Here is a 10,603-nt window from a genome sequence, read left to right as displayed (position 1 = left end):
GGCTGATAATTATATTGCTTCATTCCCAAGTTGTTTCCCAAAGAAAATGTAAAACAACACATACATGATGGCATCATATAACCACCAACTGGCCGAAAGAACTTACTAGGAAGAAAATCAGCTTTTAAAAGGAACACAAAAAGGAATAGACATACTTCACTCTGTACGACAGACTCTAGGTCCATCGACCTCATTACAAATAGCTGAGTAATATTCTTTTTATGGCTGAGTAATATTCCATTGTATATATGTGCCACATCTTCTTTATCCATTCATCCGATGATGGGCACTTAGGTGGTTTCCATCTCTGGGCTATTGTAAATAGAGCTGCAATGAACATTTTGGTACATGACTCTTTTTGAATTTTGGTTTCCTCAGGGTATATGCCCAGTAGTGGAATTGCTGGGTCATATGGTAGTTCTATTTGTAGTTTTTTAAGGAACCTCCATACTGTTCTCCATGGTGGCTGAACCAATTCACATTCCCAGCAGAGTGCAAGAGTGTTCCCTTTTCTCCACACCCTCTCCAGCATTTATTGTTTCTAGATTTTTTGATGATGGCCATTCTGACTGGTGTGAGATGATATCTCATTGTAGTTTTGATTTGCATTTCTCTAATGATTAATGATGTTGAGCATTCTCTCATGTGTTTGTTGGCAGTCTGTATCTCTTCTTTGGAGAAATGTCTATTTAGGTCTTCTGCCCATCTTTGGATTGGGTTGTTTGTTTTTTTGTTATTGAGCTGCATGAACTGCTTGTAAATTTTGGAGATTAATCCTTTGTCAGTTGCTTCATTTGCAAATACTTTCTCCCATTCTGAGGGTTGTCTTTTGGTCTTGTTTATGGTTTCCTTTGCTGTGCAAAAGCTTTGAAGTTTCATTAGGTCCCACTTGTTTATTTTTGTTTTTATTTCCATTACTCTAGGAGGTGGGTCAGAAAGGATCTTGCTGTGATTTATGTCATAGAGTGTTCTGCCTATGTTTTCCTCTAAGAGTTTGATAGTTTCTGGCCTTACATTTAGGTCTTTAATCCATTTTGAGCTTATTTTTGTGTATGGTGTTAGGGAGTGATCTAATCTCATACTTTTACATGTACCTGTCCAGTTTTCCCAGCACCACTTATTGAAGGGGCTGTCCTTTCTCCACTATACATTCTTGCCTCCTTTATCAAAGATAAGGTGACCATATGTGCGTGGGTTTATCTCTGGGCTTTCTATCCTCTTCCATTGATCTATCTTTCTGTTTTTGTGCCAATACCATAGTGTCTTGATTGCTGTAGCTTTGTAGTATAGTCTGAAGTCAGGGAGAGAAAGACAAATACCATATGCTAACATATATATATATATATATATATATATATATATATATATAGAATTTAAGAAAAAAATGTCATGAAGGACCTAGGGGTAGACAGGAATAAAGACATAGACCTACTAGAGAAAGAACTTGAGGATATGGGGAGGGGGAAGGATAAGCTGTGACAAAGCGAGAGAGTGACATGGACATATATACACTACCAAATGTAAAATAGATAGCTAGTGTGAAGCAGCCGCATAGCACAGGGAGATCATCTCGGTCCTTTGTTACCACCTAGAGGGGTGGGATAGGGAGGGTGGGACGGAGGGAGATGCAAGAGAGAAGAGATATGGGAACATATGTATATGTATAACTGATTCACTTTGTGATAAAGCAGAAACTAACACACCATTGTAAAGCAATTATACTCCAATAAAGTTGTTAAAAAAATCACTTTCTTCCTGAAAAAAAAAGATATACATGCACCCCAATGTTCATCGCAGCACTAGTTACAATAGCCAGACCATGAAAGCAACCAAAATACCCATCAACAGTACAACGTAATCCTACTCAGCCATAAAAACGAATGAAATAATGCCATTTGCTGTGACATGGATGGACTTAGAGATTGTCATACTGAGTGAAGTAAGTCAGACAGAGAACAACAAATATCATATGATATCGCTTATATGTGGAATCTAAAAGAAGGGTACAAATGAACTCATTTACAAAACAGAAATAGAGTCACAGATGTAGAAAAGAAACTTATGGTTACTGGGGGGGAAAATGTGGGGGGAGGGATAAATTGGAAACTGGATTGACATATACACGTTACTGTATATAAAATAGATAACTAATAAGAACCTACTGTATAGCACAGGGAACTCTACTCAATACTCTGTAATGACCTATATGGGAAAAGAATCTAAAAAAGAGTGGATATATGTATGTATATAACTGATTCACTTTGCTGTACAGCAGAAACTAACACAACATTGTAAATCAAACATACTCCAAAAAAATTAATTTAAAAAATTGAAAAAAAAAGAATAGACAATAAACATCCAGTATTTGATAAACTCATGGAGAAGCCAAATACTCAATTTGCCTCTAATTAATTAATTAATTAATGTATTTATTTGCAACTGAGATTAAATTTAAACCACCTTAAATCTAAGGAATGCTGGCAGCTGAGGTTCTGGTAACTTTGTAAACAAGTCCACCATGTGTCAATCTATCTTTTAGCCTTAACAAATTTTGAAGGATTGGTTCACTAAGTTTGTTCACTCCTTTATGAACCTTGTCCAAATAGACTATTTTATGTATTCATTTGGTGACATTATCTGAACATCCCAACATTTTTAAAGAGGCTTCTGCTTCCTGGTGACTGAGTAAACTTCATTTAGAACATACAGATATATTTAGGGATATGCCTAATGGCATATGGTTTAGATAATGTATATACATTGGCTTAGACAATTTCATTTGGCATTGAGAAATTCCAGCACCTGTCTTCCCAGAGAAACTACCAACTTATAAAACTGGAAACCTGGTTGGAGTTATTAACCCAAAGCACTTAGGGTTTTACAACTAGCACATAACATTTTTAAAGATTAGTTCTAACAATATTCAGGAGTCTACAGTACTTATCAAAAAATGATATATTTCTAGTTCTTATGAAACACTCAGGTTCACCTTCTCACCTACAGACCTCATCATAAAGCACAGCATGTATCTTGTAGATATTACTACTTTGTGTATGTGTGATCAAAGGTTACTGCACTCTATCCTATAGATATTCATATGGAAAACTATACTTCTTTCCTCGATGATGATCCTTGTAGCTTTGTTTAGATGATTATGTCAGCTCTTTCCTCTTAATTTTTACCTCATTCTCTATACAATTATTTGGCTCTGGGCAAGGAAAATGAGGCTTCTGAGTGCTTAACAATTTAGTAGAGATGGACATGTAAAAATTGCACATCCTATTTGGTTAACTGCACCCTTACTTACCTTTTAACTTTTTTTCAGTTCTCATTCTCTAGTATGGAAGCATGGTTTGTAATAGCAATCAGATTTAGCCCTTTATTTCTATTCTGGCTCCCACTACTCTGGATTATTTGCAAGACCACAACAATCTCCAAACTAAATTCCTTGTCTCAAGTATTTTTGTCCTCTAATCCACTCTTCATACCACTGTCAAATTTATCTCTTTCAAGCACCACTTACAATTTGTAATCCTTTTTGTCCACGTACCTACAAAGGTACCCTGCTGTTTACTGGATCAAATCCAAGCTCATCATTTGACAGCTCAAACCCCATAATCTAATACAACACTCCCTCTCACTAGCCAGTGATACTGACCTTCAGTTCTGGTTAGGTCACATCTCTTCTCAACCCATTCACACTCCCCACAAAAGTCATGACACATTTATATGATTCAGCTATTAATTTATATTGTAAAATGAATATTATGTTAATATAACAAAAAATTCAAGACAAAACTGCCCACAAGCTCATAGCAATCAGATATGTTCACTTGTCTTTTCTTCACATAATAACAACAGCAAATAATGATATAGTATTTATCATGTGTCTGTCATATTCTAATAGCTTTAAAAATATGATCTGTATAACCAGCATCTGTAACAAGCATCTATTCTGATTGGTTGCTGCTTGTGCCACACTACTTGTTAAATATAGTGACTATCATCCTTGGTAACAGGAGTGGTCAGAGAAAGCTTTCATCTGTGCTGAATTAAGGGAGGGAGTACTGAAAAGTGTTTCAAGCAAAGGAAGTGATATGCTATGGGTCATCAGCGTCTAAGAAAACATAGGAAATTGAAAGTAGGCTGGGGCACCTGGAGTGAAAAGGGAGTAGGAGATTGAGAATAGATGCTAGAAAGGCATGCTCCAGAAAGATCATTATGGACCTTGAAAATCATTAAAGCAAAGAAGAAACTAAAGTAGAGAAATGATATGTTCAGATTAGTATTTTAGAAATTTACTCTGTCAGCAATGTGGGGAATATATTTAAGAGGTTAGGTTGTAGGTAGAATTACTTGTGTGGGGGAACTCTTTTCTGTCTCTGTCACATTTGTCTATCTCAGGTTCTATTCTGTGAACAGTATTGAGTTTTTTTTTTCTTTTTTTTTTTTTTTGCTTTTGTATTGAGTTTTAAACTTCTTTCTCACATGAAAGTGGGATACAGCATTTTACCTCTTCTCCCAAAAACTGTCTGTCAGTACAACAGGAATGCCCATGTCTGTCCTGTATCCACATAACTCTCTAGATCAATTGTTTCTAAGGACTTGCTGTGAAACAAAATAGAAACCAAAGACTTTCTTTTGGCTTACAATGTCCTCTATGATCTTTTCTCTGCCCAAGTCCATGAACTGATCTCGTATCATTCTCACCTTCACTCACCATGGTCCAGCCACACTGGCTTTGTTTTATTATTTGAATAAATGAAGGACTTGGTGTTAGTTGTTTACTTCTGCCTAGAATGTACCAACAACCTTCCATTCTTTATCTCCAATGCTACTACAGCTAGATCTTTTTTCTTCATATCTCAGCTTAGATATCACGTCAAAGAGGCCTTTCCTAGCCACTAAATCTGAAGAAACCAAAGAGTGTTCAGCCTATGTTTTCCTCTAGTTTTATGGTTTCCAGCCTTACATTTAGAATTTTAATCAATTTTGAGTTTATTGTTGTATATGGCATTAGAGAATGTTCTAATTTCATTCTTTTACATGTAGCTATCCAGTTTTCCCAGCACCACTTATTGAAAAGACTGTATTTTTTCCATTGTATATTCTTGCCTCCTTTGTCATAGATTAATTGACCATGGGAGCATGGGTTTATTTCTGGGCTGTCTATTCTGTTCTACTGATCTACATGTCTGTTTCTGTGCCAGTACCACACTGTTTTAATTACTGTAGCTTTGTAGTATAGTCTGAAGTCAGGGAGCATGATTCCTCCAATTCTGTTCTAATTTCTTAAGATAATTTTCTTGTTCCCGATCTTAGAGAAAATGCTTTCAGCTTTTCACTGTTGAGTATAATGTTATCTGTGAGTTTGTCATATTTGACCTTTATTGTGTTGAAGTATGTTCACTCTATGCCCACTTTCTGGAGAGATTTTAATTATGAATAGATTTGAATTTTGTCAAAAGCTTTTCCTGCATCTATTGAAATGATCCTATGATTTTTATTCTTCAATTTGTTAATGTGATATATCACATTAATTGATTTGTGGATATTGAAAAATCCTTGCATCCCTGGGATAAAGCCCACTTGATCATGGTGTATGATCATTTGCTGACAGTCTTTGACATAAATTATAGCAATATTTTTGAATTTATCTTCTAAAAAAAGGAAATAAAAGCAAAAATAAACAAATGGAAACTAATTAATCATAAAATCTTTTGCACAGCAAAGGAATATATCAACAAAATAAAAAGATAACCTGCCGAATGGGAGAAAATATTTGCAAGTAACATGACTGATAAGGGGTTAATAACCAAAATATATGAACAGTGCATATAACTCAACATCAAAAGAACAAACAACCTGACTAATAATAAGAAGAAGACCTGAATAAATATATTTGTAAAGAGAACATGAAGATGTTCAACAGGCAGATGAAAATATGCTCAACATCATTAATCATCAGGGAAATGCAAATCAAAACCACAATGAGATATCACCTCACACCTGCCAGAATGGCTATCATCAAAAAGAACACAAATAACAAATGTTGGAGAATATGTGGAGAAAAGAGAACATTTGTACACTGTTGCTGGGAATGAAAGTTGGTGTAACCACTGTGTAGAACAGTACAGAGGTTTCTCAAAAAATTATAAATAGAACTGCCATATTACCCAGCAATCACACTCCTTGGTTTATATCTGAAAGAAACAAAAACACTAATTTGAACCCCTCTCTTCCTCAGAACTCCCTATGGGAGTGGAAGCCATCTTCTACTCAGCATCATGGCTGCTCTCAGATCCCTCCTGAAGCCCAGGATCATCAAAAGGAGGACCAAGAAGTTCATCCAGCACCAGTCAGACTGATATATCAAAATAAAGTGGAACCGACAGAAACCCAGAGACATTGACAACAGGGTGTGAAGGAGATTCAAGGGCCAGATCTTGATGCCCAACATCAGTTACGGGAGCAACAAGAAAACAAACACATTCTGCCCAGCAGCTTCTGGAAGTTCCTGGTCCACAGCATCAAGGAGCATGAAGTGCTGCTGATGTGCAACAAATCTTACTGTGCTGAAATTATTCACAATATCTTATCCAAGAACCACAAAACCATTGCAGAAAGAGCACCCCAGCTGTCCATCAGAGTCACCAATGCCAATACCAGGCTGGACAGTGAAGAAAATGAATAGACAGCTCATGGTGCACATTGTGTTTGTGTTAATAAAACCACAAAACTCGAAAAAAACCACTAATTTGAAAAGATACATGAATCCCAGTGTTCAGAGTAGCATTATTCACAGTTGCTAAGATATGGAAGCCACCTAAGTGTGTTCTTTTATTCTTTTTTTTAACATCTTTATTGGAGTATAATTGCCTTAAGCTGTTGTGTTAGTTTCCACAATATAACAAAGGGAATCAGCTATACGTATACATATATCCACATATCCACTCCCTCTTGCATCTCCCTCCTACCCTCCCTATCCCACCCCTATAAGTGGTCACAAAGGATGGAGCTGATCCCCCTGTTCTATGCAGCTGCTTCCCACTAGCTATCTATTTTGCATTTGCTAGTGTATATATGTCAATGCCACTCTCTCACTTCCTCCCAAATTATCCATTCTTCTCGCTGTATGCTCAAGTCCATTCTCTACATATACGTCTTTATTCCTGTCCTGCCTGCCCCTAGGTTCTTCAGAAACATTTTTTTTTAGATTCTGTATATATCTGTTAGCATACAGTATTTGTTTTTCTCCTTCTGACTTACTTCACTCCATATGACAGTCTCTAGGTCCATCCACCTCACTACAAATAACTCAATTTTGTTTCTTTTTATGGCTAAGTAATATTCCACTGTACATATGTGCCACATATTTTTAACCATGCATCTGTTGATGGACACTTCTGTTGTTTCCATGTCCTGGCTATTGTAAATAGAGCCGCAATGAACATTGTGGCACATGACTCTTTTTGAATTACGGTTTTCTCAGAGTATATGCCCAGTAGTGGGATTGCTTGGTCATATGATAGTTCTATTTTTAACTTTTTAAGGAACCTGCAGACTGTTCTCCATAGTGGCTGTATAAATATATATTCCAACAAACAGTGCAAGAGGATACCATTTTCTCCACACTGTCTCCAGCATTTATTGTTTGTAGACTTTTTAATGATGGCCATTCTTACTAGTGTGAGGTGATAACTCATTGTAGTTTTGATTTGCATTCTCTACTGATTAGTGATGCTGACCATGCTTTAATGTGTTTGTTGTCAATCTGTATATTTTCTTTGAAGAAATTTCTATTTAGGTCTTTGGCCCGTTTTTGGATTAGGTTGTTTGTGTTTTTGATATTGAGGTGCATGTGCTGCTTGTATGTTTTGGAGATTAATCCTTTGTCAGTTGCTTCATTTGCAAATATGTTCTCTCATTCTGAGGGTTGTCTTTTTATCTTGTTTATGGTTTACTTTGTGTGGAAAAGCTTAAAAGTTTCATTAGGTCCAATTGGTTTATTTTTGTTTTCATTTCCCTTTCTTTACGAGGTGGGTCAAAAAGGATCTTGCTGTGATTTATGTCAAAGAGTGTTCTGGCTATGTTTTCCTCTAAGACGTTTATAGTGTCTGGCCTTACATTTAGGTCTTTGATCCATTTTGAGTTTATTTTTGTGTATGGTGTTAAGGAGTGTTCTAATTTCATTCTTTTACATGTAGCTGTCCAGTTTTCAAAGCACCAATTATTGAAGAGGCTGTCTGAACTCCATTGTATATTCTTGCCTCCTTTATCAATTATAAGGTGACCATATGTGTGTGGGTTTATCTCTGGACTTCCTATTCTGTTCCATTGATCTATATTTCTGTTTTTGTGCCAGTACCACACTGTCTTGATTACTGAAGCTTAGTAGTATAGTCTGAAGTCAGGGAGCCTGATTCCTCCAACTCCGTTTTTCTTTCTCAAGATTGCTTTGGCTATTTGGGGTCTACTGTGTTTCCATACAAATTTTAAATTTATTTCTTCTAGTTCTGTGAAAAATGCCCTTGGTAGTTTGACAGGGATTGCTTTGTACCTATAGATTGCTTTAGGTAGTATAGTCATTTTCACAATGTTGATTCTTCCAATGCAAGAACATGGTATATTTCTCCATCTGTTTGGATGACATATAATTTATTTAATCAGTGTCTTATAGTTTTCTGCATACAGGTCTTTTGTCTCCTTAGGAAGGTTATGCAATGGTAAATGGGAATGTTTCCTTTATCTCTTTCAGAATTTTCATCATTACTGTGTAGGAATGTAAGAGATTTCTGTGCATTTATTTTGTATCCTGCTACTTTACCAAATTCATTGATAAGCTCTAGTAGTTTTCTGGTAGCATCTTTAGGTTTCTCTATGTATAGTATCATATCCTCTACAAACAGTGACAGTTTTACTTCTTCTTTTTCAATTTGGATTCCTTTTATTTCCTTTTCTTCTCTGTTTGGTGTGGCTAAAACTTCCAAAACTATGTTGAATAATAGTGGTGAGAGTGGGTAACCTTGTCTTGCTCCTGATCTTAGTGAAAATGGTTTCAGTTTTTCACCATTGAGAAAAATGTTGGCTGTAGCTTTGTCAAATATGGCCATTATTATGTTGATGTAAGTTCCCTCTATGCCTACTTTCTGAGGGTTTTTATCATAAATTAGTGTTGAATGTTGTCAAAAGCTTTTTCTGCATCTACTGAGATTAACATATGTTTTGTATCATTCAGTTTGTTAATATGGTGTATCACATTGATTGATTGGTGTATATTGTAGAATCCTTGCATTCCTGGGTTAGACCCCACTTGATCATGGTGTATGATCCCTTTAATGTGCTGTTGGATTCTGTTTGCTATTATTTTGTTGAGGATTTCGGCATCTATGTTTATATGTGATATTGGCCTGTAGCTTTCTTCCTTTGTGACATCTTTGTCTAGTTTCACTATCAGGGTGATGGTGGTCTCGTAGCATGAGTTTGGGAGTGTTCCTCCCTCTGCTGTATTTTAGAAGGTTTTGAGAAGGATAGGTGTTAGCTCTTCTCTAAATTTTTGATAGAATTCTCCTGAGAAGACATCTGGTCCTGGGCTTTTGTTTGTTGGAAGATTTTTAATCACATTTTCAATTTCAGCGCTTGTGATTGGTCTGTTCATATTTTCTATGTCTTCCTGATTCAGTCTCGGAAGGTTGTGCTTTTCTAAGAATTTGCCCTTTTCTTCCAGGTGGTCCATTTTATTGCCGTATAGTTGTTTGTAGTAATCTGCCATGATCCTTTGTAATTCGGCAGTGTCTATTGTTGCTTCTCCTTTTTCATTTCTAATTCTGTTGATCTGAGTCTTCTTCATTTTTTTCTTGATGAGTCTGGCTCATGGTTTATCAAGTTTGTTTATCTTCTCAAAGAACCAGGTTTTAGTTTTATTGATCTTTGTTACTGTATCCTTCATTTCTTTTTCATATATTTCTGATCTATTTTTTATGATTTCTTTCCATCTGCTAACTTTGGGTTTTGTTTGCTCTTCTTTCTCTAATTGCTTAGGTGTAAGGTTAGATTGGTTATTTGAGATTATTCTTGTTTCTTGAGGTAGGATTATATTGCTATAAAATTCCCTCTTAGAACTGCTTTTGCTGAATCCCATAGGGTTTTTTTGTTGTTGTTGTTGTTTGTTTCTTTTTTTTGCAGTACACGGGCCTCTCACTGTTGTGGCCTCTCCTGTTGTGAAGCACAGGCTCTGGATGCGCAGGCTCAGTGGCCATGGCTCACGGGCCTAGCCGCTCTGTGGCATATGGGATCTTCCTGGACCAGGGCACGAACCCGTGTCCCCTGCATCAGCAGGAGGACTCTCAACCACTGCGCCATCAGGGAAGCCCTCCCATAGGTTTTTGATTATCTTGTTTTCATTGTCATTTGTTTCCAGGTATTATTTTATTTCCTCTTTGATCTCTTCAGTAATTTCTTGGTTATTTAATAGTGTATTGTTTAGCATCCATGTGTTTGTATTTTTTACAGTTATATTTCCCATAATTGATATCTACTCTCCTAGTGTTGTGGTCGGAGAAGGTACATGATATGATTTCAATTTTCTTAAACTTACCGAGGC

The 10,603-nt window shown here is 36.3% G+C and overlaps 1 pseudogene; it reads left to right on the top strand.

Moving 5' to 3' along the window:
• Positions 1 to 6,287: 6,287 nt before the first annotated feature.
• Positions 6,288 to 6,694, top strand: LOC132418378 (large ribosomal subunit protein eL32-like; annotated as a pseudogene).
• Positions 6,695 to 10,603: the final 3,909 nt, after the last annotated feature.

The sequence above is a fragment of the Delphinus delphis genome, chromosome X (genome assembly GCF_949987515.2).
Source record: "Delphinus delphis chromosome X, mDelDel1.2, whole genome shotgun sequence".
Lineage (NCBI taxonomy): Eukaryota > Metazoa > Chordata > Mammalia > Artiodactyla > Delphinidae > Delphinus > Delphinus delphis.
The sequence above is the reverse complement of the archived record's forward strand: the minus strand, read 5'-3'. Positions and strand labels throughout refer to the sequence as shown.